The sequence below is a fragment of the Dunckerocampus dactyliophorus genome, chromosome 12 (assembly GCF_027744805.1).
Source record: "Dunckerocampus dactyliophorus isolate RoL2022-P2 chromosome 12, RoL_Ddac_1.1, whole genome shotgun sequence".
Classification (NCBI taxonomy): domain Eukaryota; kingdom Metazoa; phylum Chordata; class Actinopteri; order Syngnathiformes; family Syngnathidae; genus Dunckerocampus; species Dunckerocampus dactyliophorus.
The window spans coordinates 18,408,826-18,417,364 of NC_072830.1; positions in this window are offsets into that span (position 1 = coordinate 18,408,826).

Sequence of the window (8,539 nt, forward strand, 5' to 3'; positions counted from 1 at the left end):
CCATAGCACAAATAAGCTGTTTTTGTATCAACATTGGGTATTTATAACAAAAACAAAGACATTCTTTGTAAAATTGTGTGCTAGGCAGCAGCTGTGGTTACCCCTCATGTAGTCCGAATGGTACAATCTTGATTTTTATATTTACAACTGTGGATACTTAGACATTTTCAATAGATGCAAATCAACAAGTTTTCAATCAACCAACAGAATCAGAGGTATCACACACTATTAGGTTACTAAGACCACCCAAATGTAAAAATGTTTTTGGCATTTGGCAGCAAAACAAATTATTAATCATTGAAATACCACACCCTTTGGTCTACATCACATGCCGTTTGGTTTTAGAGCCAATTACTCCACTCAGACTGCTACTTGCTATTTCACTGAAAACATCCCAGCCAAGGCTCTAAATGTTGAGGGACGGTCTTGGCTGACACGTCTATTCAACATTGCGTGGAAGTCGGGAACAGTACTTCTGGATTGGCAGACCGGGGTGGTGGTCCCCCTTTTCAAGAAGGGTGACCGGAGGGAGTGTCCCAACTATAGGAAAATCCCACTCCTCAGCCTCCCTGGGAAAGTCTATTCCAGGGTGCTACAGAGGAGGGTACGACCGTTAGTTGAACCTCGGCAACAGGAAGTGCAATGTGGTTTTCGTCCCGGTCGCTGAACACTGGACCAGCTCTATACCCTTGCAAGGGTACATGGGATTTTGCCCAACCGATCTACATGTGCTTTGCGGACTTGGAAAAGGCATTCGACCATAGGATTGGTGGAGCGCTACCGTGTGCCATTCGGTCCTTGTACAACCGGAGCAGGAACCTGGTTGGCATTGCCAGCAGTAAGTTGAAGAACAATTCAACTCAGTGCTATGCTGTGAGATTCATAGAGTAGCTTATAATTATTATTTTCCTCAAAAAAAAACCTATAGTGGCGAGAGAGGAGTGAGAGCACATTTGCACTTGTGACGAAAAAATGTATAACTTGAGTCACATGTTATCTTAGAAGTTATCAGTATATTGTATTTGTATCATTGTACATTATGAGTCTTGTATCTCAGCACATTGTATTCACACAAGTAGTACCATGTGAGGTAAGGTGGTGTGGGTAGTAAGGGTGTGTTCTGATCAACTCTGGGGGCCAAGTACTTGGCTGGTAAGACGTGAAGAACCAGTCAGTGCCCTGAATGTCTCTGGTGATACAGGACTATCTGATGAAAGGTGTGACACACCGGCACCTCTTGGAATGTGGTTCTTTTTGCCGTGTTTGGTGTAACTCATTTGCATGTTATGAGGTATTGGAATCTGAGTTGACCAGATGGACCAGACCGACCCTACAGACCGGACTGCTCTGTATTCTGTATCTGTTATCTGACTTCTTTGCAAAGGTAATACTCGTAGTCTTCGAATTTTTTCCACAGCGTGCTGATACCCTCCATCGTAGTCATTCATTTTCAATCAGTTATGGACTACAGTCTCCAATTAACCTAGCAAGCATATGTGGGAGGAAGCCGGAGTACCTGGAGAGAACCCACACTTGTACGGGGAGAGCTTCAAATCCCACACAGAGATGTTCCAACGAAGGTACAAACTCGATGTCCTGACTTTGAGGCCAACGTGCTACAGAATCATTTATTACAGTCTACATTCTACTAGTATTCCTGATTTACATTTCTGCTAAGCATTCCGTATCTTACATGCCTTTTGCAACCTGACTTTCAATTGTTTGCAGGCCTGGATTGGCCAACCAAGCAGAGTCTGAAGATAAAACAGCGGAGGTGATGCCGTCCTCTCGTGCTCCTCCGATGCACGCCAGCGCACCACAGGTCCATCCACAGCGTTGTCACACCACACCGCCCCGGCCCATTCATCGGCTGAACCGGTCTTAGCGCCCAGATTCCTTATTTAATGAACCCAGGCTAAGTTGGCCTGCTGAGTTTCTGTTTGACTTGTTGGTATTTGCGCTATTTTCGTTCTGTAAAATAAAATCACTCAAAATGATCAATCATGTCCATCTTTTTATGTTACGTGTCCCCTTTTTCCAATTATCAGCCAGCTCTCTTAAGCTGCAGTCTGATCTCCACTCTTTGCCAGATCGTTACCTGCTGTTCGCCTGCTACCTGCTCCTTCCAGCACCGTGCGTTTGTGTCTAGCTCCTGGTCCTTTTTTGCTCTTTATTCTCTATGTAACTCAGTATTTCCTGCCAGGCTTTTTCCCTGCAGTGGTTAGCATTTTTCCTCTCTGCTACCAACTTTTTGCAAGAACTTTTAGTTCTAGATTTTCCCTGCTTGTTTTCTATGCTAGCAAAGTCTTTTGGTCTTAGCTTTTTCCCCATGAAAAGGTTTGGGACGTTTTTGTGTTGTACTTTGTGGTTTTGTGTTGTACTTTGTATTTTTGTATTCTTGTATTTTTTTCTACCATGTGGTCACCCTCTGTTAATAAATTTTTAAAAACATTTTATTTATAATTATATATTTTATTCCCAAAATATTTTCCTTTTAAAAAATTCTTGCTTTCAAAAATCAACATTTTAAAGGAAATACAACTTAATTTTTTTTTTAAAAGTCTCTTTAATATTTCAACATTGTGCTATAATAAGATGTTCTTGTAAAATTCCAGCTTTTTTCTTCTAACATTTTGACTTAATTCTTGTAAAGTTACTGCTGATTTTTCCATTTTTACTTTTTTACATTTTTTCTTTTGGTTTTTTAGTCATCTTAAATTATGCACTCAACAAAAATATAAACGCAACGCTTCTGGTTTGCTCCCATTTTTTTAGATGAACTCTAAAAAATAAAAGCTTTTTCCACATACACAATATCACCATTTCTCTCAAATATTGTTCACAAATCTGTCTAAATCTGTGATAGTGAGCACTTCTCCTTTGCTGAGATAATCCATCCCACCTCACAAGTGTGCCATATCAAAATGCTGATGAGACATTATTAGTGCACGGGTGTGCCTTAGACTGCCCACAATAAAAGGCCACGTCTGAAATGTTTGTTTTATCACACAGCCACAATGCCACAGATGTCGCAAGATTTGAGGGAGCATGCAATTGGCACGGTGAGTATGCTGGCCATGCAAGAACTGGGACATTTTCAGCTTTCAAGAATTGTGTACAGATCCTTGCAACATGGGGCCGTGCATTATCCTGCTGCAACATGAGGTGATGTTCTTGGATGTATGGCACAATAACGGGCCTCAGGATCTCATCACTGTATCTCTGTGCATTCAAAATGGCATCAATAAAATGCACCTGTGTTCTTCGTCCATAACAGACGCCTGCCCATACCGTAACTCCACCGCCACCATGGGCCATTCGATTCACAACATTGACATCAGAAAACCGCTCACAACAACGCCACACACGCTGTCTGCCATCTGCCCTGAACAGTGTAAACCGGGATTCATCCGTGAAGAGAACACCTCTCCACTGTGCTAGACGCCATCGAATGTGAGCATTTGCCCACTCAAGTCGGTTACGACGAGGAACTGGAGCTGCAGAACCCGATGACAATGACGAGCATGCAGATGAGCTTCCCTGAGACGGTTTCTGACAGTTTGTGCAGAAATTCTTTGCTTAAAAAACAATTGTTTCAGCAGCTGTCCGAGTGGCTGGTCTCAGACGATCTTGGAGGTGAACATGCTGGATGTGGAAGTCCTGGGCTGTTGTGGATACATGTGGTCAGTGGTTGTGAGGCTGGTTGGATGTACTGCCAAATTTTCTGAAACGCCTTTGGAGACGGCTTACGGGAGAGAAATGAACATTCAGTACACGAGCCACAACTCTGGTTGACATTCCTGCTGTCAGCATGCAAACTGCACGCTCCCTCAAATCCTGCAACATCTGTGGCATTGTGCTGTGTGATAAAACTGCACATTTTAGAGTGGCCTTTTATTGTGGGCAGTCTAAGGCACACCTGTGCACTAATCATGGTGTCTAATCAGCATCTTGATATGGCACACCTGTGAGGTGGGATGGATTATCTCAGCAAAGGAGAAATGCTCACCATCACAGATTTAGAGAGATTTGTGAACAATATTTGAGAGAAATGGTGATATTGTGTATGTGGAAAAAGTTGTACATCTTTGAGTTCATCTCATAAAACAATGGGAGCAAAAACAAAAGTGTTGCGTTTATATTTTTGTTGAGTGTATATATATATATATAGCATATATATATACATTCACACAATATATTACTTTAACTTGTTTTCAAGTTGAAAAAAAAAACCTCATTTTTAAGTTGTGGCAGCTTTTATTTTGTAGTGGCACACCGCCACTATCAATTACATGTAGGAATCCCTGCCACCTGTATTATGATAATATTATTTCACACCTTTGTGCATCCTTATGCTCATAATTGTTACAAATGGCCCCCAGGCTGCACTTTAGACAGACCTGGTCCAACTGACAAGTCACCAATATACTGAAAATACAGATTCTGTTTGAAAGTAGTATATTCAACTGGCAAGAATGACACCAGACCGGCCCACGAGTGCAAAAATGTAAAAAAAAAAAATTTGCAAAAAAAAGCGCAACTGTAACTATATTTTAAAAAATTGATTACATTAATTTAGATTGAACTTTATTGATCCCTTGAGTGTGTGTCGTCAGGAAAATTAAACAAATGCTATACAGAAAATAAAAAATAGTAAAATTTTCCAGTCATCCTTTGATTATTTATTTAGTGTGCAGCCCTTGGTTTTGGGGATCCCTGGAATAGAGGATCTTTGACTCGTGTTTTTGCAGTGGGTCCTTAAGATCTGCAGAGTACTCCTGTTATATGTGCAGTGGTGTGATTTCTTATTTTTTGCATGTTTGTCACACTTTCAGTTTCAGATCATCAAACAAAATTACATATTAGTCAACACAACTGAACACAAAATGCAGTTTTAAGTGAAACATTTTAATAAGGTAGAAAAAAATCAAAACCTAATTGGCCCTGTGTGAGAAACTGATTGCCCACCCAAGAAAGAGATCTATCAGTTTGGAAAAGGTTATAAAGTAATTTCGAAAACTTTGGGACTCCAGCAAACCACAGTGACAGCCATTGTCCACAAATGGTGGTGAACCTTCCCAGGAGTGTCCGGCCAACCAAAATTGCCCCAAGAGCGCAGCGACGACTCATCCAAGGGGTCACAAAACACCCCACAACAATATCCAAAAAACTGCGGGCCTCACTTGCCTCAGTTTAGGTCAGTGTTCATGACTCCACCATAAGATACTGGGCAAAAACGGCCTGCATAGCAGAGTTCCAAGACAAAAACCACTGCTGAACAAAAAGAACATGAAGGCTTGCCTCAATTTTGCCAGAAAACATCTTGATGATCTCCAAGACCTTTGGGAAAATACTCTGGTCTGACGAGACTAAAGCTGAACTTTTTGGAGGGCGTGTGTCCCATTACATCTGGCGTAAAAGTAACGCCGCATTTCAGAAAAAGAACATCATAGCAACAGCAAAATATGGTGGTGGCAGTGTGATGGTCTGGGGCTGTTTTACTGCTTCAGGACCTGGAAGACTTGCTGTGATAAATGAAACCATGAATGCTGCTGTCTACCAAAAAATCCTGAAGGAGAATGTCCGGTCATCTGTTCATGACCTCAAGATGAAACAAACTTGGGTCCTGCAGCAGGACAATGATCCAAAACACACTAGCATGACCACCTCTGAATGGCTGAAGAAAAACAAAATGAAGACTTTGGAACGGCCTAGTCTAAATCCTGACCTGAGATGCTGTGGCATGACCTTCAAAAAGGCGGTTCATGCTTGAAAACCCTCCAGTGTGGCTGAATTCTGCTAAGTTTCCACAGCTCAGTAAGAGACTCATTGCAAGTTATCGCTTGATTGCAGTTGTTGCTGCTAAGGGTGGCACAATCAGTTATTAGGGAAAGGGGGCAATCACTTTTCACACAGGGCCATGTAAGTTTGGATTTTTTCCCCCTTAATAATAAAAAGTTTCATTTAAAAACTACATTTTGTGTTGATTTTTGTTGTCATTGACTAATATTTCAATTTGTTTGATGATCTGAAACATCTAAGTGTGACAAACATGCAAAAAAAAAGAAATCAGTGTCATGAGCTGGGGTGCTGCTCTGCTGCCATCTAATGGTCTATTGTTTCAGCACACCTGCCTACCTCGGGGAGGAGCACAGACACACTTGATGCTGCCAGATTGTCTTTCCATGATCACGTTTTGCTTAGTCTACCTTATTTCCCTGCATCTGGTCTACCCTTTGAATTATTGTAAGTACCCATGCTCAGTTCCTGCTTGCCTGTTAGCAGCAATGATTTTTTTTTAGCTTTATTCTACCAGATTTTTTCAGCAGCTACTTTTGTTTGTAGTCCCTCGTTGATAGGCATCAGGTGTGTCTGAGCTCCTCCCCTAGGTAGGCAGGTGTGCTGAAACAATAGACCATTAGATGGCAGCAGAGCAGCACCCCAGCTCATGACAATCAGGAAGGGGGCAAACATTTTTTCACGCCACTGTAGATGATCTTTAACGAGTGTAAACATATAGTTGTGTTTTAATTTAAAAAATAAAAATAACAGTTAAATGAGAAGTCCGGTCCCCCGGTCCTTGGCTTTCTGAAAATGTGGGCCCCAGAACAATTTAGTCAAATAGTCAGAAAGCCTCAGGTGCAGAACGGGTTAAAATTGAAACCCAAAATCAATTTTTCCCACAGAAAATAATGTAAATCCAGTTGTTCCAGACACCCAAAAATATTAACCAAAAATACATTTTATGGAGAATAATTATTCTTTATTATTCTGCAGAAAAACAATGTGAAAAGATGAATGGGTGGAACTTACTGTTGCTGCGGACTTCCGGTACATCCTGGCGAGATTGAATTCAAACGTGTTCGTCACCTTCTTTATCAAATTGCTGGCACTCTCAACATGCTTTGGCCCTATGGCGGGTTATTTAGCAGTCACACTCAATAAAAAATGCAGTGAGTCAGAAACGAGTAAGGTGCTTTTTTTGGGCACCCGAAAACCAAAGCAAAATTTTGGCAACATTTTGGACGAAAACCGAATCATATGAAAACGTTGGCGTTCAAAAACTAAGGTTTGACTGTAGTTGTATTATTTTATTGACATTGTTGTATTTTGTTATGTGATTGTGTTTATCCATCCATCCATTTTCTATGCCACTTCTCATTAGGATCGCGGGGGTATGCTGGAGCCTATCCCAGCTGACTTCGGGCGACAGGAGGCGTACACCGTGGACTGGTCGCCAGCCAATCGCAGGGCACATATAGACAAACAACCATTCACATTCATACCTATGGACAATTTAGAGTCGCCAATTAACCTAAAATGCATGTTTTTGGAAAGTGAGAGGAAACCGGAGTACCCGGAGAAAACCCACGCACGGGGGAGAACATGCAAACTCCAAACAGAAATGTCCCACGGAGATTCGAACCCAAGTCTTCCCGCTCTCCTGACTGTGTGGCCAACATGCTAACCACTAGACCACCATGTTTATATGTTGTTAAATTGTTCAGAGGTTTATGGATACAAATAGATTTTTTGCTCCCTTAAAATGCTTCTCCTCTGTGATGCCCTGCAATAATATGAGAATTATACTTTTCAGTTTTTGTCTTTGTTTATAATTGACATATCTGTGTTTTTATTGTGTTATTGATACTGTTATATTTATATCTGTAGTTCTCGGGTTACAAACAAGTTCCGTTCCTAAGATGCTTTCTAGGTCTAATTTTAGTGTAAGTTGGAACGCATTCCTAAATTAACACGTAAATCATTCACATTGTTCACGAAACACATAAAATACACTAAATACAAGAATTAAATGAAACTGTAATAAAATAAGAGAATAGTTTCTGACATTTATCACTGTTGCTTTTTGGGGGGAGGAAGTAAAAGAGGCAGGAGAAGCATTCATTCTGGTCTTCCAGCCAAAGCACGAGCAAACTTTCCATCTCGAGATAATAAGACCACTCCACTGCTTAATTATTACTGTCGCTTTCATAGGAGCAGATCCTTTAAGAGTTTAGTGATTTCCGACTGTCTGTGAGGATATGAACGCAACATAAGTCCTGACTGTGTGTGTGTGTGGGCTGAGTATGATGCCTGAGTGCAGAGAGGACAATTGAGTTTGCTGATGTTGTTTTGCCCTGGTTGCAACAAACAGTAGCCTGTTTTGTTTTTTTCAGTAAAGCTATTGTTGATCAACCACCTCCTCGTCATCCCTACAACGTCCGGATAGACATTATAATATGAAAATTGGTGCTTGTTTCTCCTCTCTTGGAGCTTTTTATTGTATTTATTTTGATCAAACAATTGTATGTAATAAACATTACTAATTTGATTCTTTTTGCTGATATTGTTACATTGTCGTATGTTGTTGTATTTTATTGTTAAATTGTTCAAAAATAAATTGAGAAAGATATACTGTAAAATGTATTTTTTTGTTTGCCTAAAATATTTGTAATTGTATTAAATTAAAGGCTGAATCATAAAATCATTCAAGAAACTTAACTGCTGCAATTAAAAATTGCAAGTAAAATGTATCGTT